The sequence below is a fragment of the Canis lupus genome, chromosome 16 (genome assembly GCF_003254725.2).
Source record: "Canis lupus dingo isolate Sandy chromosome 16, ASM325472v2, whole genome shotgun sequence".
NCBI classification, from domain to species: domain Eukaryota; kingdom Metazoa; phylum Chordata; class Mammalia; order Carnivora; family Canidae; genus Canis; species Canis lupus.
In genome coordinates, this window is record NC_064258.1 from 3,927,543 (window position 1) to 3,951,239 (window position 23,697).

Consider the following 23,697-nt stretch of genomic DNA (forward strand, 5'->3'; position numbering starts at 1 on the left):
AGAGACAGCAGGAGAGACAGAGAGGGAGAGACAAAGAGAGCATATATGCGGTAGAGGGGAGGGAGGCGTAGAGAGAAAATTTTAATTAATCTAGGCTTGATCTTGGGACCCTGAGAGCATGACCTGATCATGACCTGAGCTGAAATAAAGAGTCAGAGCCTTAACAGACTGAGCCACCCAGACTCCTGAGAACTGAACTCTCTTAAATCACTTTTAGATTTGGAGTTTTCAATTTTCTACTTTTTTTCACACAATGCAATTGTTTCGGATATGAAAACCATCAGTTATGTGATATTTCTGAAGAAAAAGTCACTAATGTTGGCATTTGAATTCTGAATCTGCAGTCATGTAGGGCTAGCCATATTTTGATATCAGCTTGTAGCATATTGGTAAATATATCTGATTCAGCACATCCTTCAAATATTAGTTGGACTATTTGGTTCCTAGGGATTAAAAAGGTGCTCCAGTATTGTCTCTGGAGAATGGCCTTCCACAGGGTCACGTATTCTGCAAGCTTTAATGCTGGAGCTTTTGAGGTTTATATATGTGCATATAATGGCAAGCACAACCTGAGTGACCATGATTTTTAGGTTGTAAATGTTTTGGTGATAAAAAGGTCTTAGAATTAATATAATTTAGCATGTTACAGACATCAAGGATTATTGCTGAAAATGAAAAATTATTCCCCCCAAAAAAGTACGGAAAAAATTTTTTGAAGAAAAATTCAACCTCTTTTCTAACGTAATGAATAATAATGCCGGCCACACCTTCCCCCAAAAGATGGCTTGAGGTTCTAAATGCAATTAGGCACAATGCGCATAAAATTTTTCAATATGAAGCACTCACTATACAGTATATAGTACCCTTTTTATGAATACTTAGACAATTGGGCAAATCTGTATTTTTTAATGTTTCTTTTAGTTTTTCAAAATTAACACCAGAATTAATACTAAAACTACTTTTCCACAAATTGTTTTTCAACCTTTTAAATTCGTTGTCAAAACCCTTTCTTTCTAGCAATATATGAGCATTATTACATTTTCAGTGATAAAATTTTATTTGTATATCAAAATTGGAGTGCTATTGTACAAAAAAGTGCTTCATTATTTTTATATCTTTCTTAAATTTGACATACTGATCCACTGCATGCATCACTATTGCATTTGTGCTAATATAACTAATCAAAGCTTGTTCCAAGTCTTTAATGCCATCAAAGGCGCTTACAATCTTTACTCAATCTTCAAATTAAAACAAACATTTAAAAAATTTAATTAGAGATATTTTGGGATTTAAGACCTATAGTTTCTGCATGATATATCAACTTTCTTGTAAAAATTCTTAACAATAGTTTACATTCTGAAATCATTCAAATTAGTGGTATTTCACTTATAATAGGATCACTTTGTAAAAAGTGATCAAACTTAAAATAATATCAATAAAATAGATCAGTTATACATAAAACAGAGATATGTTAAAATGTTTAAACCAAAAGATAGAGAAATTGATTTCAATTATTGTTAAGCATTACAACTGAAATCACCATCCCTTGCAGAAAGGGCAAGGAGAAAATGTAGTGACTTACACTTTGCTTTTAAAAGTAAGCTCAATAAATCATTTTGGAAGAGATATTTTCTTCTTGGCATTAAAGTCTAGGCAGATTTTCTGGGAACAGACTAGTCAGTTTCTTAAATTGCCTTTTGTGAAAATAAAGAAATATTCTTTTATTACTACCTTTATTTGATCATCAATAAAACATTAAAGCACAGAATTAAATGTAGTTAAGCAAAAATTTGTCTACCCAGAATTCACAAAACTTAATACAGGGACAGCTCTGAGACCAGTCCATAAGGGTTGATACTTGTCAGGCAGAATTAATGTTAGTAAACACAGTTCTTCCTTAGGACGTGATCACGATAATTGATCTCTAAAATTTGTTAGCTCTAGATTGGTTTAGTAGGGTTGCCAGTTTAGCAAATAAAAATACAGACTATCCACTTAAATTTGAAGGTCAGACAAGTAACAAATAATGTTTTAGTAAAAGACTATCCCATGCAATATTTGGTACCTGTTTAAGCTAAATGTTTTTCATTATTTATTTGAAATTCAAACTAAACCGGTGTCTTGTATTTTATCCATTAACCCTAGTCTTGTTCTCAATTTCTGAAATGCTTTTTCATTCTAAAAATAAGATACTGATGTAACTATTTAGACAAAAATAATCCCTTGCTTTAATTTAGGTTTTATAAATAACAAATAGGATGAATCTGAAAAAGTCTCAGAGATATGTTAAAAATGAATCAAACAAACAAACAAACAAAAAACCCAGAACATACTTCGGTTCCCTGGTTAGAATTAGTTTTCAATACAATTAGTTCTATCTGTATAACTCCATGTGTTTTATTTTACGTATTTAAAAATATTATTTTAGAAAGGTATTTTTGGCTTCATTGAGCTGACAAAGTGGACCATCATACACACAAACACACACACACACACACACACACACACACACACACCTCTACTTGTGACTGAATCTGAGCAATGTTTGAGTAAGGGCCTCATGTTATAGAGTTAGGGAGTTTCTTGGCTCTGTTCATCTCCACTTTGACTTGTTCATAAGTTCCAGATAGTACTAAGATATCTGTCAGTAGCTTTAGTTATTTACCCTCCTATATTTAAGTCCAGCAGAAAATATGTGTTGGTTCCTACTGGCAGCTTCAAGCAAAACCAGGTAGGAGTTTTGACTCCTAGCTTACACTGAGTCATGTGCCTGTCCCTTAACCAATCACTAAAGCCAAGGGTATGTTTATAATGTTTGGGTCAAAGCATACTCCAATCCCATGAACTGTTGTGCCCTAAACTTAGTCAAAATTTAGCTGAGAGTTAGCAAAGCACACTCTAGGAGATTTTCCCAAATGAACAGCAAAAGTTCCCATTCCTATTATACTAATACTAACCATTAATATTACCTCATTTAATATGTAGATTCCCTGTGATGCATTTCATTTCTGCATAATCAATACACTCTAAGATCGTCCCATTTTCCTGTGACAATAGCAGTTTTAGTCATCTGAAATAATTTGTAAGAATTTTAGCATTATATTTGATATATTTTATATACAGCTGGGCTCATTCATGTGATTAGAGTTATCCACAAAATATGACTTCTAAGTAATGAAATAAATGTATACAAAGTAAAACCTTCAGAAAATTTAAATAAATAATTAAGAGGTTCCTGATAATTACTATTTTATTTTATTTTTAAGATTTTATTTATTTATTTGTGAGAGACACAAGGAGAGAGGCAGAGACACAGGCAGAGGGAGAAGCAGGCTCCATGCAGGGAGCCCGACAAGGGACTCGATCCTGGGTCTCTAGGATCAGGCCCAGGGCGAAGGGGTGCTAAACCACTGAGCCACCCGGGCTGCCCGATAATTACTATTTTAAAGTAAATCCATCAATGTTTTATCCTTTCCATCATATACCTTGTACAACAATCATCACTGTTTTCATATAGCCCTTGAACTATGCAAATATTAAAAAAAAAAAGCTTGGTGTAACCAATAACCAGCCTTGGTACTAATAAAATATGCAAATTCAATTATGAAACACACGGTATTCATATAACTGGTATCAAGCATTTCCAAAATCAGCATCGACAGAGGGAATGGAAGCTTCAATCTCTGAGGATACAAATACTTTCTTAGGATATGTCACTACGGAATAATTGAATGTGCCATGGGAAAAAACCTCAAAGCCAGAGTAAAGCAAATCTTATGATTTTGTCAAAGTTGAAAGAAATCTGCAAATACCTTTTTTTTTAAATAGCAAGCTTAAAAGCATGCATTCATTCTTCTAAATAAGTCCTATATATTATGTGTATATATGTGTCTATGGAATTTTAATTCATTTGTATTTGTATCCATAGAATATAATATGCTGTGTGTATACATATACACATGTATGTATATATAAAAATATTTATATATTTATTTCTAATATAAATAATAGGTATATTATATAATATATAATATTGATACTATTAAATATTATATTAATAAATAACAATTAATATTATAAATTATATACATTAAATATGTGTATGGATATTTATATTGATTATTACAGATTATTGATATCAATAAATAATATAAATATATGTGAGCATGCAACATACAAATATATATATATATACAAATATATTTACATACATGTATGCATATGTATACATATACTTTATTTTAGGGCATGAGAGATGAGGTGTATGTTTCTACTCTGACATTTAATATGCTTTCATAAAAATTGCATCTTTACTTATGGTTTAGATCAATAAGAATTCTTTGAAAATCCAAAAGTTAATCACCACCATACCCTAATTATCCAACACTGGAAGGTTAGCTGTGTCCCCTTGATTCTAAAGAAGTTTCAGGTTGGCATAATCTATTCTTTTAAATGAAGGAATTAAGCTTGGGAATTGGGTCATTCTCCTTTCACTCTCACGGCATACATGGGCATGCATATAAACAATATTTCCTGGGTTGGGGATATGTTTCACGGCACAAAAGTCACACAGGAATCTAGTATCCATAAGAGTAAAACCGAATAATTATCTTCACATTGGTAATACTTATTGCTTGCTTCACAAACGAAGCATGTTAGTGAATAATTCTCAGGGATGATGAGTAGATAATGAAAGCATACATTCACAAATCACTTTGACTCTTTCATAAGTGCAGTTTTCCATTTGGAAATTTCTCTGAGATCTCTTGGTAATTCACACTTGGAGGTAACTGAATACGTGACATATTTTGAAGGGTAACTGCTGATTTCTGATCAAGTGGGTAAATAAAGAAGAAGTTATTAAATGAGAAGAACAGTTGGTCCAAAGTCACCACAATAAAGGGCACACATTTTCAGGTTCATTACGCCTCACAAAATATTTAAGACATTATAATTAATTTAAATTTTCCTTTAGGCAATTGATTTCCTGATGTTTCCAATTTTGTTTTTCAGGGGATACCAGCAGTATGAATACATAAGTTTTATGGTTCTGTTCCCTCCCTATTTACTTTTTGAGTAAATGGTACTAAAATAAGTAATCCCAAGATAGAAATATGCATTTGATTATAAGATTTAATAGTTTGAGTCATGTTGGGCCTTTAGCAATATAAATGTTAATACCTTTTTAGGAATTAAATACCATACCTCTTCATTTATTAGGGTGTTATCTATCTAGATATATATATATATCTAGATATATAGAGAGATGTATATATGTATATATTTGCATATACATACTTAGGAAGCAATAACTGAGAAATCAAATAATTTTAATTTTCTCAAAAACATTTTTAAACTATGTGATACCTTGTTCACTGATATAACAAAGTTGTGAATATTAACTTTTTTCATGAAAATTAAAGGCATCCTCATGTACATCATTATGTATATCATCTCCTGCAATATTGTCATCGTTAAATTCTGCATGGTCTGTGTGACATGTTACAGGTAACTACAAATGCTTTGCTATTTCATCGATGGGCGGAATGATGTGGAACAGTAGAGGTCTGGTAGTTTCTTTGCGGGCCTCTGGGAACACCGGTTCTGAGGTAAGTCAGCCCCCATGGATGAAGTATGATCACCTGGAGACCAGCATCTCACCTGATACCCGAGCCATGTGGAGGGTCCTTAGAGGATGAGATGCCACGTGGAGAGATAAAGAGCCCAAAAAGCAGCAAGACACCAGGTCTGTGAGTGATTAGCCCTCATCTGGAGAGTGGATTTTCTTCCAGCCCTGACTACCCCCAGGAGATGCCATATGAATCAGGAGTGAATAGCTCATTGGGACCCTTTCTGAATTTCTGACCCATAAAATCATGTGCAAATTAAAATTGTTATTTTAAGACATTAAGTGGAGGGGATTTTGGTACACCAGAATAGATAATTAGAACACTGAAAATAAATTCAAGGTGACTATGATAAACTGAGCTTAATTAGCTAGTGATCAGTAGACTCTAAACTGGGAGCTATGGTGCTTCCTTTCCTCTCCCAAGGAGGTGGTGGGGGAGAAACCTGAATTTGGAATTTACAAATTTTTAGAAAATTTTCTTTTCTCCCTAATGTCCAAAGACCATTTCTGCTTACTCTGAGCTTGAGTCTATATTCTGAATGACTGAGGCAGTTAGAAATCACACTGCTGGATTAATGGAAGAAAGCTGATAAATGCCAGAGTGATTTATCTGATAGTTGGTTACTGAATAAAACCCTCTGATTATTGCTCAGGTCTTACGGACAGTTTGATCACATTTTAGACCTTGGAATCATTAAATTGTGATATTACTTTTCTCCAGAAACCACAGCCTGATTATATTTGAGGCAATTTAAAGGAAAGAATGTAGATTCAATACTGTTCTGGACATAGTATATCCCTAGCACATATTTGCTAATTGATGAATTAGAAAGCTGAAGCTGCATGTAACACTTGCCTTCGATTTTGCTGTTACTACCCTCATCTAAACCACTGTGTTATCTTCACTTGATTTTCCTCCAACAGTCAAGTATATTCCTTCTCTGGTCTTGCTGTTCTCTTACAATGGCAAGTTCAGGGACCAGATACATGCGTGGCCTGTTCCTCACTTCACTGAGGTTCTTTATCAGATCAGACAGGCCCTTCTTCAGTACTTCCCATCTGCTTGATTACTCTGTCCTTGCACCATACTTCATTTGTCTTCATACCCCTTATTCCTATCCAACATATTTTGTTATGGTTTTATGCTCTCATTTGATTATATTTTCTATGAGAAAAAAGTCTGGTTGATAGCCATCCATTGTACTACCCCTCCCCACCACCCCCCAAAAAAGATACAAGAACTTTGCGGTATTTCCAGAATCCGGAGCAGGATTGATGAGTGGTTTGATTCTAATTCTGTCAAGGAGGAAACATCTTGACACTTTGGGTGACAAAGCGAAGACTGAGAACATCACTTTAGTACTTAGGCACACCCTGTGGTTGCTACGGGTTAGTGTTAAGATCTTGTTATTAATCGTCACCACATCATTCTGTACTTCTTTCCAACAATAGTCAATCCCCGCCTCTCTTAAAACCCTTTTCATAGCCTGGATATCAGTTCAAAAGTCCTAGATCAAAGGTCCTGCCCAATTTATTCCACGGAATAAAGCTCTTAATCTTTTCACTTAAGGCAGGGTATGCTTAATATTCCTTTTGTTTCTGTATCAAAAGTTCACTTTAGTTAAGAGACCATTAATTCATTCCTTTTTTATTACAATAGCCACTGAGGATTAAACTAGTTTAAAATTATGCAGCCATAAAAACTGACCTTCAAAATGCACTGAGCATTTATAGCCTTCTCATTTGTTGATAAGCAATCGAAGTACGAATGGACTGCATGTTAGATGAACTATTAGTCATAGAGATAGGCTTTTAAAATTTCAATTTCATTTGAAGTATCCCAAGTGTTGTATTTGCAATATTTTGCAGAATAAGATAGCATTTTTCAGTATTTTTTTAGCAAAGTTTCTTTGTTTTTGTGCAGATACACAACCGTTTGTATTATTTAAGAGGTGCCGTCTGCTATCTATCTGATGCTACTCTTTTTAAAATTCAGTGTTTAACCAACACACCTGATGCATTATGTACAAAAAGATACGAGTATTTTGTTTATAGTACCCCCTATCATTTGCCTGGCTCAGATTGCCCTTAAATCAAATTTTATGTAGAGGAAAATATATATATATATATATTTTTGAGTATATATAATATATTTTTAGCATATTTTGAGTATTTTGAGTATGATACTATATCTCTATCTCTATCTATCTATCTATCTATCTATCTATCTATCTATCTATCTTCTTATTTTCTCCAGATAACCTGGAAGAATTAAGTTTAAGAAATCAGTGAAATTGGGGAATCCCCGGGTGGCTCAGTGATTCAGCGCCTGCCTTTGGCCCAGGGTGTGATCCTGGAGTCCCCGGATCAAGTCCCACATCGGGCTCCCTGCATGGAGCCTGCTTCTCCCCTGCCTGTGTCTCTGCCTCTCTCTCTCTCCTCTGTGTCCTTCATGAATAAATAAATAAATAATCTAAAAAAAAAAAAAAAAAAGAAATCAGTGAAATTCCTCCCTTGCTCACTCCATCCCAATGAGATTTTACTATCATGTTATCATCAAGTCACATTTTAGGACTTGCAGTCTAAAATAAGTTGTTGTATTTTTGTAGTTTCCCCAGGGTGGGGGGATTACATCAAACTACTTTTATGCATACAATGGAAAATAACTTATCCTCCATACTGGACATCTAAATAAGAACAACATCAATGAATGTGACCTTCTTTCCATAAGAAAACTGGCCCTCCAATGGGCAGCATGGTACCCAAAAGGATGGCACTTATTTTTTAACATTTGGTTAATATACCTTGTATGAAGCTGGATCAATCACAAAGTGGAGAGTAAAACAGTTCTGTGACTTGGATGCCAGCAGTGCTGTCCACAGCTGTCACAAGCTAAATATAAAAAGTCATCACTCTTCTAATCTATGGGGTTTTTACTTTTTTGTGGCAAAGGTTTGATTTGTGCACGTACCTGTCCCTGTGCACTTTAACAGTTCCTTGTGGCTATGATGTGTCATCAACATACACAAAATTGTAAATGGGATGGTAAGTGCTGAAATCCCTCAATTTATAACACAAAGAAGTGTGCCAGGAGGCACATGACAGTTTTGTCCTACAAGGATTGAGGGCTGTTTGAATTAATTTGCTCTCAGCGAATGATACCCACTGTCAAGCAACTGATTCATAGCAGTTCTGACAAGAATTAGAGACTCAGGAGAATCCAGGGAGGAGATATGCAAGGCTGGCTCCTGGACTTTGAAATGGATTGCATTAATTCTCTTTGAGGACTTTGAGAGCACAAACAGAAATAATCGTTTGTTGATTTTCTGAATCATGTATATGCAGGCGTGTGAAAAATTAATGGAAGTGTCCTTCACTGGCCTCAATACAGTTATCTGTTTTTCCCTATTCATTATCAGTTGGGTGTGTGTATGTGTGATCTTTAATAGAATTAGGATTTTCAGGAAGAGAACAGTGATAATGTTTGTTAAATATGTCATGTCTGACCATCATGTTAAGCACCTAATAAGCAAGCAATATAATTGTAGGTAGAGTCATTAACTTAGATCTTAGAAGTTAATCAACATCAACAGAAGAGTGTCAAGTTTGAGCAATTCTTTTGGAAATTGGTACAGCAGGCTCAGTTTGGGGCCAGATGAACATCTAGACAAATCTTAATAAGTCTGTCTAATGTCTTCCTATGAAGTTGTATTTAAATGAGAAGTTAATTACTGCCACCTGAACCATGTTCACATGATCAGTCTCATTGGCCCAATATTAACTGAGGAGATTTTTACCGAAAACATATCTCACAGGGGAAGCAGGAAGGAAGGAAGATGGAAGAAAATAAGGAAATGAGGAGCTGAATTATTAAATGCCTATCATGTGCCTATCTTCATATTCACACTTCACATTTTCACAATTACTGTGTGTATGTGAGTGTGTCTGTCTCCTCCTCCACTCTCTCAACTGTAATCCTAAGTAGGAATTATATGGACAGCTCTAAAAATCTATATAAAATGGAGAAAAGGAAAGACAGTATTCAGTAAGCCATGTAATCCTGACATTCTAGGTCTCTAGCCTGGAAAACACCCATACCTGAAAATTAAATAGGGGAAAATATAAGCTGAGTACATGTGCCTTAGATTCACATGAACAGGAATACTACCTTATTGCTTCATAAGTATTCAATTTAAACAGGAGACACCAGGATAATCTTTTTTGGAGGGTAAATGGGAGTCAAAGAACAGAATTATCAGGGAGTGTGTGTTTGTGTGTGTTTCTCTTGGTCCTGACTAAATGGGTACACAACCAGTTCTAACAGCCCACAGTAACTCTGTTTACATATCAGAGTACTAGAAATCTCAGATTAAGCATTATTCTCTTTTATGGATCTCTTGAAAATGCAAGTAATCCCTGGAGTGGCAAGGCATGAAGTCACTAACCCTTCTGAGACTTAGTTTACCGAAGCATGCCTTATAAAAGGAATTTCTTTAGGAAATATGGTAATACCCGGAATAAAAGGAGACTGTGGAGCATAGAAATGAATGGGCATCATTACAAAGATAAACTTCATTAACTTCAATTGGTCAAGTGCTAGAGAAGGAGAAACCATTTCAATACATGAAGCATTTATTTAAAAAAATAAGGAATTCTCTATTTCTAGGATTCTAGTTGTCCCCCTTAGCAATTCAAGAATGGGTAAAAGGTATTCCTTCAGGACTTTTTAAAAAATATTTTATTTGAGAGAGAGAGAGACAAAGACAGAGAGCACACAAACAGGAGGAGCAGCAGAGGGAGAAGCAAACTCCCTGCTCTGGGAGGCTCGATCCCAGGACCCTGAGATCATGACTTGAACCAGAAGCAGATGTCTAACTGAATGAGCCATCCAAGGTCCCCCTTCGGAATTTTTAATAAAAATATATTCTAATGACTCCTAGGAATATGCTTGGACAGTAGCTTCTCTGTGAAGGAATGGGGTCTCTCTCCTGAACAATATTATTTACGGATCTACCAGGGACTCATATTATGAATAATATTATGAATCTATTAATGGATTTATTATTTATAGATCTTCATGTTATTTATGGATACAAGGGTGCATAGCAGAAAGGCACTCAACGGTTTTACTTTTTGGTTTTGATCATATCATTCCCATGCACATATAGTAGGGAACTTCCTCGTCTGCTGTCTCCAATCTACCAGAATCAGTACTGCAGCCTCTCTTTGGCCAGCATGATACTCTGGGTCTTTTGATCTCAATGATAAAGATACTGCATTACCCCAAGAGACAGAGATCAAAAGATTTTACTCTCCTTTTTCCCTATCAATTACAATTGCAAGCTCTGGTCAGGGCTTTGACAAAAAACCATTAGACAAAGTGTAATTAATGAAGAAAAAAAATCTCAATAAAAGATCTTTAAATATTTCATGATTTCTTAACACAGGCAAAAGACTCTGGCTTATTTTGCCTACTCTGATGATTTTTATACCATCTATTTCCCATAAAAAGAAAAACTTCTTACATAGTTTTTCTAGAGACCTTTAAGTCACGCATGGGTGAGTTTTTCTGAATGTCTTCCCAAACGTACATGAAATAAGAAGTTTAATAAGATGGTTCTTAAGATTCTTTTCACTCTAGATATCTAAGGACTCGGACAATGTCACGTTAATTAAAACATTAGAAAGACCAGAGTGATTGTTATTTTGCAAGAAACCATTAAAATTACTCATTTCTATTATTGATTTTCTAAAGCTTCCCAATTTTTCTCTCTCACTTTAATTAAAGGAATTAATATTTTCTGATTTTCAATTCATATCCAATTCTGTGCCCTATATGGTAAACTATCCAATAAAATCAGATTTTCTATTTTGCAAATTCTACAATTTGTGGCCACAAAGTCATTAGTAGCCTTCCATCTTTGTGCATGCTCTATTCAGTCTTTGTTTTGCTTTCATGTATTCAATCAACGAACACTGAGTGGAGCCTTCCTGAGTGTCAGTTACTATCATACCAGGAATAAGAAGAATGAATACAAAAGAGTCTCATCTTATTCAAAGAAAAAAAATGTCCTTGAAAATAAGAGAGGATCCAATAGATTTCCCAAATTCAAATGTACATAGCTCATTCTGAAACTGCACCATGGATGAGTTAATTCCAGAGTATGAACAATACCCTTGACTGGGAGAAAGCCTTTCCTAAACATTTGGGCAACTGCTAAGTTTCCAAAAAAAATCATAAAATGCCCCTAGACATCATGGAAATTTTTCATAGGTAGCTGATTTTCCACCAGAACTCACATATCAGAGTTAGCTATTGGATGGTTAAGAACTGGAAAGGAAATTTCTTTGCTGTGAAGCGGGTAACGCCATTTATCTGAGAGTACAGATACTGGTTCTTGCTGCTGGATTTACTCAAATCTATAGTTTGGTGCTGCCACAGGAGCATCATTGGTGTGCTGGGCTCTAGAAAAGAAATAGCATCTACTGATGGAAGCCCATGAACATTTTAGGTTGCTATCAATGACAAGCTCTAAAATGTGTGATAAAGTGGATGTCATTTGGGTTGTCACCATCAGTAGTGGCCCTAGGTAGAAAAAAAGAAGGTATCCAACGTCTTCCTTTTCCCTCCAGATCCTTTTCTCGGTATTGCTCTGCCCTCCCTACGAGTCTATTTCCATGTGGCCTTTGTTCTCAACTCACTCCTGAAGCCCTATCAATTGTGCTAAAGTAATGGAATTATTTTCTGAGATGTTTCTGCATGTTTAAATGGCACTTTTAAAAACTGAAAAATCATTGTGGGTGATCAAGGGAAGAATCTCTAATATATATTTTTAAGTCTTGTGTAAAATTGCAGGGGAAAAATGAGCCCGTGAATCCTGCACGGAGGCTACCATCCATTCTACATATTCTTCAGCCTTGTCTTTATGACCTCAGATGAACAATATTTTCCTTCTTAACATTTTAAGCACCCACAGATTGGAGAGTGCCACTGTGTGCTATTTAGGCACACAAGAGCATCTGTCTTCTTGGCTTTGCCCATCACTGCCACACACCATGGTTACGCCACAGAACTTTATTCTAGGACAAAGTCATAATGAGGTGCAGTCTGCATTCCACATTTTATCTTCTCCATTTTTGAGGCTGCTGCAGCCCCTGGGATGGCCAAGTTCTCATTCCAAGGAATCTGTTAGGTGGTACTTAGGAAGGGTGATTCAGGAGCCTGGACTTGCTCTCAGCATGGATGAAGATATAGGATCCGTGAAGCGCAGCTGGGCAAAATGAAAATGAGACCTGAGTTCTGCAGAGTGGGAGTGAGGTCTTTGCTCTCCAAAGGTTTGGCCAGAAAGTCCTGCATCTCTAATTTAGGAACCAGGCAGTATGCCACCATTGCAGGTAACTAAACAGGTAAAACAAAACTTCCCATTTCCATTCCCCCATTTCAATTGTTTCAAAATTCACATTTGATTCTACAATCATCAGATTACCCAAATGGGAATATGCCCCATGGATCATCTGATGACAGGGCTTGCCTTGTCTGTGTTCTCGCTCCAGCCACCATGTTTCTTCCTCTCTATTCTCCTAGTGAGGTTGTCATCATCCTTTAGGCAAAATATTATCAGTGAAAGTCTTGCCATGCCCATGCTTCATATTTCTGAAAATCATTTTTAAATTGGCCTGTGTTTGTAAACACTTGTTAATTATTACCTGATTAACAATTCAGAAAATCTTTCAATATAACTGCATTTTTTTCCTGTTCCCTGGAAATCAAGCCACTTAGAAAATAACTTCTATCTCCCTTATTTATTGTTGATTTTTTAAAAATTCTAACATTTGAACTCAGAAAATCAAAGAAACGAGGGAATTGTATGAGTAGAAACAGAAAATTCATGCTATATAATTTCATTTTGGCATAGTCAGATGACTCTAAATTCTGATCAGTTAAATCAACCTCGCACTGTGAAAGCTGCATGAACTATATTGTCCATACCTTCAATGGGGTCAAAGAAGAGAAAAAAAGTATTTCTGATCAGAGTCAGATCATGGAGTTGAGCAGAGATCAATCCATACTGTTACCATAACAGAAAAATAAAACATTTCAAAAGCTTTATCTAATCGGGTATGTCTCCCTTCTTACTGTGCATGACATTATGTATATTTTAAAAAATATCTTGCCTACCTATGAAGCACATTTATAGGAAATGGAAACGTCTACTGTGTAAAACCAAAGGAATGGGTTTGTCTCTTTATTCCTTTATGGAGCAGGAACTATGGTGTCACTCGAGGTAGGCCTTAATCAGAGTAACACAGACATGCCCAAATGATGAAAATTCAGGCACAACCCATATCTTCCTATTCTGCTATCCAGCTAAATTAGATAAGCTACACAGAATACTATTTTCATTAACACATGCTAAAGTAAAATCACATTCAAGTTTTTCATATTCATAGATATCAAGTAGAGCAATCAATCATGTAGAAGAGAATTGGGTCCTAAATATCCACATACAGGTCAAGTCTGGCTTCAAGAGGGCAAGAAAGCAAAAACAATGAGACATCAAAATGACGTGAGCCCAAACTATGAGCTGTATACTTTTCACTTTGCTAAAGAAGTGAATGGAAATCTTCTGTTATTCTCTAACATTTGTTTGTCCAACCCACGTCCAAAACTCTTAAAATCTCTTTGGCTTTACAGGAAGGTCTTAACCTGGACACATAAATTAAGGCTTTTACTACTGTATTTTAATATTTGTATTAATACAATACAATTTGATGACATGACAACCCAAATTCCGGTATCAGTGTGTAATTGTAAGAAGTCCTTTTTTTATAAACCACTTTGAATGCTGTGAACTTACATAAAGGACATAAGGAAGAACAGATTTGATATATTCAGACTCACATACCTGCTGAGAAAAAAATCATTAAAGTCTCAGAAGGGCATCAAAAGCCTAAGCATTGCAAATTTTATCTGACTTAGACAATAAGGATGAATCTGTGACTCCTTCTTATGGAGAAGAAACAGAACAAGGCAATCAGCAGCATGTTTCTAGAACCAAGACTATCTGGGTTCAAATACCAGCTCCACCACATGTTACAACAAATGACTTTGGGCAAGTTACTTTATCTTTTGTGCCTCAGTTTTCTCAACTGTAAAATGGGACAACAGTAGTATCTGCCTTTGGGCACAGATCAGTTAGTACTTGCAAACACGACAGTGTCTTGAATAGAGTAAGTGCTCCAAAAGTATCTGCTAAAGTAATGAACTAAAGAGTCAGAACATTTACAGATAGAAATGTTCAAGTATTCTCCACGTGTTTCCAAAAATTCATACACAACCCACCCCAGCCTCACCATTAACTCAACTGAGTTAATTCTATAATTTATTGTGGTAGATGCTTTCCCCGCATCCCTCTTGAAAAGAACCAGTTTATTCTCCAGATATCTACAATTTGTATGTGTTTTCCAAACATAGAATATATATAAAATTAGGGAGAGAAGGTATTAAAATTAGTTGTAAAATTATTCTGAATACTACAAAATGTGTTTTGATTTTATAGGAAAGTTATAGCATTTGAATAGTGATTCTTCAGAAGCCTATACTGCATTTTAAGAAATTAATTACTATGTATTTCCCCTACCTTACATGCATAATATATGTAATTATTATTGTTATGGAAATAAGATCACCTATGATGACAGAATTTGTTTTGAGATGAGAACTCATGTTTTGACATTTTTTACTTCTCCACACTTTTATGTTTTCTTTTCAATATGAAAAATATAATTAAAATGGAACTAAAATATATAAAACCAGAATACATTTTGCTACAAATTTCATAATCACAATAACCATAAATTCATAATCAGAATTGTGATGACAAACGCTTATTTGATGACAAAAGTTATGTTTCCCATACACCAAATACCTCAAGAGACAATAGTACATTGTTTTGAAGAAGTTCATTGTGTATATGGTCTTTAAGTTGAAGTAAGCCATGTGAGCTTGAACTTTTGGAAATTCTGTCTACCAGTGTGATAGCAATAGCTTAGTTTCAAACTAGAAATTTAGAGACCTCGTATTTCAGAAAACAGGGGTGGCTGACCCTGGAAACAGAACAGCTTAATTGTATTTGTGGCAGACTGAGAAGAAATCAGTACTTTTCAGATCATGTGAAGGGTACCTGTTTACCAGAGTAAATTGCTGCCATTGAAAAAAAATATATATTCAAAAGGAATACCATAAAAGAAAAAAAGGAAAAACAAATGACTGGCAGGCACAACATGTAAGACAAGGAATGAATGGGGAGATTTTTTTTTCTTTAGACTTGATACTCTTGTCAAATTATACAAGGGTTCTTAGGAAGATTATATGAAAAGACAGGAAAGTACACTGAATTTATACTTCTGTGGAAATTAGAGCTTAGTACATATAATTACCTTTCTGTTTGTGTTGTCTGAATAATTATAAATTGTAGTAATTATTCTTATAATGTCAACTGCTAAATTTATAATTTCAATGTACTGCATATATAAAAAGTCCTATATTCAGAGGAAACTCAAACATTATGATAAATATTAAAATGTATATGGATAAATGAAAAAGAGTTAAGAATATACCAACATTTGTCAATCTTCACCACTCTACAAAATAGGTAGATGTAGTTTGAACCGCAATGTTAAGTGGTGAACAATGACATTTTCCACCTGATTAAGAGATTTGACTAGTTTCTAAATATCTGTTGAAAGTATAAGTGAATGAATGAACAAGGCCCACACCCTCCGGATTTGGTGCCCTTCAGCAGATAATCTCTCTCAGTTGCTTAATTAGGGCACCAGAAGAAGAGCAGCAGAGCTTTCTGGATAAAACAGCTCAAACTCTGAAAGAACAGAGCTTGAGGGGAGCCACACAACAGTTGGAGTGAGTAGTATTTGAAGAACATTTTCCTGAAAAAAATGTAATTTCTGTGATACAGGAAACAGTTACAAATATCTAACATCTTCTTTATCCCTTCAGTCTACATATTTCACCGGGATATGTTCACTATGATCCCCAGGAGTGGAATCTAACAAATTCTTATAGCCAAACACAACCGGGTGATTTTCATCTCCCATCATGGATGGATTAATAATGGTATTTCTTTTATACTCACCTTTTTAACCACTCTTTGGTATTCTGAATTCTCAGCACTACCTTTTGGTTTAAGTCTCTGTTGTCTACGTAATCAATATTACTCTGTGTCCTCTCTGTGTGGCACATCAGGATTCCCAACAATAAAAGGTCAATAAAAGAGTACAGGGCTCAGTATTTGCAACAAAGGCTCTGACGAGACACATAATCAGACTTTGACTCAGTCATGCAACCCATTTCCTTGCTCTCTTAATTTCTATAACTGATGAGAAAGTGGAGCACCAGGCTTTATCTCTGTGACTTGAAGATCAAAGGAAAGTAATAATAATGTTATGAAGTAACTTGAGATATACAGAAAAAAAAAGCTACATTAAAAATGAATTATCATTATCTACAAATAATTACAGATCATTTGATAAACACGAGTAATTAATAAGGAAAGCAGGTGGCCTATAATTTAAAATGAACTCAAAAGATTAAAAGGCATTGTCAAAAGTTAAATCATAAGACAAATGATCATATATCTTCCAACTATAGTTTATTTGATTTGTTTGGAAGAATTAAGAAAAATATGCAGTTATGTCTTAATCTAGAAGCTATTTATTATTTCAAGTGGGTAGCAATGTCTCAAATTATGAGCGCTTTTTGTTTTGCTCTTTATAAAAGGAGCGAACAGATGAATCTCTGGTCCATTTCAGTCTATTTTCTCTTGTTGCTAGAATTATTACATTCTAAGGCAATTCTAAGTCACAAGAATCTGTAGCTGTAAGAGGAAATTAAATATAGCAATTAACCTAAGGTTACTCATAATTGATAGCATAAAGCCACATTCTGGTATTGTGGCATCACTAATTAAAAAAAAAAACAAATGCATACACAAAATGTAAATAAACACAAGTCAAAAATTCGCATCACATTACAGCCTAACAGTAAAATGATGGTATATTACAAAAAACATATGTTACTGGTTATTCAGGGATACTGAAAATCCAAGTCTACTCATCAACTAACCCTCATATGTCAGGTGCACAAGTTTCTAACATTTAATATCATCTTATCAGACATTTCCTTTGCAGTAAATTAATGTCAAAAATTTCAGGAAGCTGCTCAAGGTCATGGAGGTTAAAATACTTGTATCATAGCTCCTTTTGATTTATCACAAATTTTAAGATGACAGATGAGGTGGTTTTAGAGTGCTGGCAGTTTATTTGTTGCTTACAGTCTCTTTCAGATAAACTAAGGATAGGTTGGGTGGTAGGGGATGATACTCTTTTCTCTCACTGAAAATCCTTACAAGAACTTAAAATAGATAATACCAACCAGCTTTTGATCAACTGACTAGGGTAGCTATTTATATATTATATGTTAGCTAACTTTCCTTTCTTCTTCCTCATTGGTATGTGCTATCCCATGGATGAACACTTACTATTATTCATATATTCTACTTTTATTCTACTGTAATCAATGATTTAGAATCAGCTGATTTCCTCTAAACTAAAAATTAAGCGATGCATAATATTTGCTATTTTAGCATAACATTTACTAGTTTAGTTATTTGCTATGTAGAAAGCAACTGGTCACTCATTTTTAAGTTAAAGTGTATAAACACAAACTGGAGTTAGAGTTTAAATCAGAGAAATCTGCTTTGCCTCTATTTGCCCAATTAAAAGGATATATATATATATATATATATATATATATATATATATATATGATCTTATTTATTTATTTATGAGAGACACACACACACACACACACAGAGAGAGAGAGAGAGAGAGAGAGGCAGAGACACAGGCAGAGGGAGAAACAGGCTCCATGTGGGAAGCCTGACGTGGAATTTGATCCCGAGTCTCCAGGATCACACCCTGGGCTGAAGGTGGTGCTAAACCGCTGAGCCACCCGGGCTGCCCAGGATATATATATTTTTAAGGGAAAAATGTTTATGCTTATAATTCATAATCACATTTAGTGTAGTACAAATATTGTGCCATGTTGTTTTGTTATCAATCTAATACTGTCTGTCCAAAAGAATGTCAGAATCACAATGAATTGATTTGTTTAACTTAGAAAGTCAATGCCAGTGTAAACCACCATTTCTTCCTGTTTGTACTGACTGCTATTTCTTTAGAATTAAAATTTAAGTAAATTTCTGCTGAAGTGATTTTACAGAGTATTATGCTGTGTTATAATAGTCAAGAGAAGCACCTGTTAAAATACCAAGTATCTGGAAGTTCTAAATTGTGTATTAAGGGGTTTGTACTGCCATTGGTAAAATGGAGGTTTATAGTACCAAACTCCAATTAGCTTCAGTGTATGTTAGCCCTGGATATCCATAGTATATGAAGAAGGAGTGGATGAGTAAGTAGATGGATGGGTGGGTGGGTGGATAGATGGATGGGTGGTTGGGTGGATAAGTGGATGGATGGATGGATGGATGGATGGATGGGACAAGTGGAGGGAGGGAGGGAGCAATGGGTAGATGGATGGGTGGATAGATAAATATCACTTTTCTACTGACTTGAAGTGCTACCTTGATTGTGAAAAGTTAAAGCAACTGCAACCATAATAACATAACGGGAGCCTAGACAGAGGGATATTAATAGTTAAAAAAATTATCTCAATCTTAGCCCAGATCTAAAATATAAATTAAAACAGGACACGTTAAAAGCACCAAAATATTTAAAGAAGCCAAAAGGGACAAACCAGTAAACAGTATGCAATTGCAGTTATACAGAACTACTCAATTTCTAACTCTTTAAAGAAGTGGAAAATATGCCATATTTATGCACAATGCAAAAGTATCTACTCTTTGGCTTTTAAAAAAACTGAGTAATCAGAAATAATTCAATTCATAAAAACCACGGATACAAATTCAATCTCAGCCTAATATGGTATTAGAATAATATCAACATAAATAATAGCTTCTATGTAGTGGGTAACAATGATAGGTAATTTCATTTTAATTAAATGTCAGTATGAAAATTCTATTCATATTTATCATGCTAACTATGCAGACCATGTACAAAAGGAATCCAAACAGCTGTTTGAATGTGGTATTTTCATTCAAAGATGTTGTACCTGCTGGCATTCTGATTAGTGTTTACTCATTTTAGCATTAAAAATACCAAGTTTAATTTTTGACATACTGTGTAGCACTACCAATATGATATAAGATAATCATATAGAAAACCACTTTGCACAGTAATTACTCAAGGACTTATTTGCACGAGCGCTACATCACAATTATATGTCAAGTAGCGGCCAAGACATTTCTTGAATTCAGTTCAGATTGTCAAATTATAGTTCCTCTTTATTACCAGAAGTCTGCTTTAGAATTGGTGCACAGATCAGAAGGCCCAGGAAATAGCTTTGAGTTCCAGTTGCTGCAGCCAGGACCACTGGCCTCTGAGACACCTCACTGCAAAACAGAAATGCACCCCTCCGCTCTTGGTTGGCAAGCTTCTGCTCCATTTCAGCTCACCTATACTGCCTGAGGCAGGATCCCTTCTTTGTGGCACAACCTACACAAACACACAGGGCAGCTTTGACACGGTCTGGAGACCCAGCAAAACACACTATAATAGCTATCTCCAAAGTTAATAAAGGAAATATTTGTAAGATTTCCATGGTCAATAAGGAGGTATCTTAAAACTATCTTAGCCCAAACAATATTTAGATCATTTCCAAAGATAGCTAAGCTGCTTCCTCTCACCAGCTAATTTCTCCAACCTGAACTTGATATATAACATTAAGCCCAACATTAACACTGGATATAAAAGATAGTCTGGTGTTTTGTATTTAACTTAAAAATTTTTTTAGAGTCGAGGGAGGGTATAAAATTTCAGATTGGCAAATTGCTTCTAACCGTTTATTATACTCTCAATTATTATATGTTTGAAATAAAGATATTTAAAGATTTTGCCTAAGTTTCCTCTTTCCTATCCTAAATCCACATCCCTTTTGTGTTTCTTGAACTCTCTGTGTGACCCCACATGTCTCCCATAACACACCATACACGTGTGTTCGTGTACACAGTACACAGCTGCTCCCACCTCTAAATTCCCAATAGCATTATTTTAGTGCCTGTCATTTTAGATGATAATTGTGCACTTACCTATTTCTACCCCTAGAAGCCGAAACTCTTGAGGGCAACACCAGTCCACAATACCAACAGTGTCTGCTATACTGCAGAAAACTGGTAACTTTGGTTAAATAATAAATTTGGGACAAAGTTTATATATATATATATATATATATATATAGGGAGAGGAAACTCTGCCCCCTGTTTAAATGTGAAGCATGTCTCTAGAGATGCATTTCTAGTAACAGAAATAGAGTACAAGGCTATCCCAGTGAAGTATTAACAACAGTAATAATAATGAATAATAATAATAATAATAGATAATGATGGTGATAAAGAGCTCTTTATCTGAGGCAGAAACTGCATGGTTTGGGTCATGTTTTACACTTAGTCCATCACTTGGGACTCACGAGGCAACATGTCATATTGTTTAAGAGTTTTGAGTCCAATACCAACCTGCCTTTTCAAGTCCTTCCTCCAGCACTTACTAGCGATGCAATATTGAGAAAATCCCATAGCTGTTTTTAATCCCATAGCTTTTTATGTTTCATCTTCTCCTCCCATAAATTTTGAAGAATCATCTACCTCAAGGGTTCCATGAGAGGATGAAATGAATTAATATATGTATGACACTTAATCTCTGGAATATAATATATTCTGTATGTGTGGCCTATTCATGCTTCCGTCATATAGAAAGCACACAAAAAAATTTTTAAAGAAGTTGAACGAATGAACACATACATAAAGCAGATGGATACAGAAGTTGAGTCTGTCAAAATGCTTTAAAATATCCCTTACCGAAAAATGAGTAGGGACTGGGTAGTTTTTATTTAAATCCTTTTGTCACTCAGCAAAAGTCTTCATTACACCTTAACTTTTTTTTTTTTTTTGCTTTGCTGAAAACATTTATGCAGTCATTTTATCATTAATTGCACCTTTTTGTGTACTCTAGAAATTATTCAATTACCACTATAACCACTTCACAACTACCCAGGACTCTATGCTGGTGGAAATTAGGCTTCAATTAGTTTCCCAGAAAGAGCAAAGGGAGAGCTGTCCTTTTGCCAAGCCCTGAGTGCTTGCCCAAAAAGGAACTTGCTGGAATAAAAAATGGAGTTGGGACTCACAACTCAACCACAATCATTTAGTTGTGAAGAGGTTTACCACAGTTCCCACATTACCACTGTATCCATTGTCTTGGCTGCTTCCCCTCCAACACACAGGCTATACCCTCCTAGGCTTATGTTTGTTCCATCAGAAAGTTCTCAGCACTTTTGTGAATATATATGTGTATCTATTTTGAGATCACCCATAGAACTTGAGACGTTTGTAGACATTCAATCAGTGTTGTTTATTTTTTAAATTAATTTATTAGAGAGAGAGAGAAAGAGAAACAGAGGGAAAGTGGGAGAGAGGGCAGAGGTGCAGAGGAAATGGGAGAGAAATCCTCAAGCAGACTTCCCATGCGGATCCTGATGAGGGGTCAATCCCAAAACCCTAAGATCATGACCTGAGCAGAAATCATGACTCCGATTCTCAACCAACTGAGCCACCCAGGCACCCTTAATCAGTGTTGTTTAAATGACACCTGGTAGATCTTCTGAATGGAAATGAGACAACATTCTGTTAAAGGACATATGATTTTTCTCCCCTTCCCAAATTAATCCTGAGTCAATTTTATTGTCTCCTAATCAAGCTGTATAGAGTCCAACAGATTTCAGAAATGTCTTTAAAATGTGCTACATCTACCTTTTATTTTTTTAAAATATTTTATTTATTCATTCACACAGAGAGAGAGAGGCAGAGACATAGGCAGAGGGAGAAGCAGGCTCCATGTAGGGAGCCAATGTGGGACTTGATCTCAGATTCTGGGATCACACCCTGAGCCAAAGGCAGATGCTCAACCTCTGAGCCTCCCAAGCATCCCTACATCTACCTTTTAATTGCATTCATTATATATAATATTAATTTTGGTTTTGTTGCAATGTTGGGGTCTTCTAGTATCTTAAGGCAGTTACCACTGGAGTGTAGTCTCTTATTTTTTATTAAAAAAATAATGTAACTATTGTCTTCAATAGCATCTCTGTGAAATTCAAGTTAATTACCTGTCATGGTGAGCAATAAATGCTTTGGATTTGAATACAAACAAAGAGTCTCTGTAGGTTAATTTCAATGATTTTGATAAATATCACACAATCCAATACTTCTCTTTTTGTCCTGCTGTCAGGAAAGTCCGAACAAACCCAGTGTGCACTAACAAACTCCTCATGAGTCCTAATGACGTGTAATTCCTCTGCTGCTTTTCAATAGTGCCTACTGTGATTTTTTTCTTAATATCTTACACTGCTATCTATATGTGCAACTTATAATTTTCTTAACTTTGTCTTTAAGCCCATAAGTATGTAAATCCATTGTTTTTTGATAACTTGATAACTTGAAACTATACGGCAAGCCTAAAAGGACTCTGGTTATTTTTCACCATAAAAATCAACCAGCTATACCATTTTCAATATTTAAAAAGATAACTTGTTTATACAATATGAGACCCTCAAGTCAGTCTGTTTTTAGAAAGATGTTCTTAAATTTTAATGTAGTGGAACTTTCAAAATTATATCTATTTAGTTTAATGTTCTCTCTCGTAATACTTCAAGCACAGGTTGTATTATTTATCAGCAGGACCAATTTCCCATTGGTTAAACTCACAAACATTGCTTTCATTCTACAACATAAGATGTATACAATTTTTATTTATTAATCCTTAGATCCTTTAACAATAAGTGGCACCTGGGTGGCTCAGTTCGTTGGGTATCTGCCTTTGGCTCAGGTCATGATCCTGGGGTTCTGGGATTGAGCCCT

General features: G+C 35.1%; 1 protein-coding gene and 1 long non-coding RNA gene across 2 annotated transcripts in view; one reads left to right on the forward strand and one right to left on the reverse strand.

Annotated features, from left to right (window-relative positions):
* Positions 1 to 7,865, forward strand: part of LOC118351056 (uncharacterized) — a 54,066-nt gene extending 46,201 nt beyond the window's left edge. The window contains exon 3 of the long non-coding RNA XR_004805860.2: positions 5,509 to 7,865. This is a non-coding gene — a long non-coding RNA (uncharacterized LOC118351056). The remainder of the gene's footprint in view (positions 1 to 5,508) is intronic.
* CNTNAP2 (contactin associated protein 2) overlaps positions 1 to 23,697 on the reverse strand; it is a 1,981,926-nt gene that overhangs the window by 1,800,512 nt on the left and 157,717 nt on the right. The gene's annotated exons all lie outside the window — the stretch shown is intronic.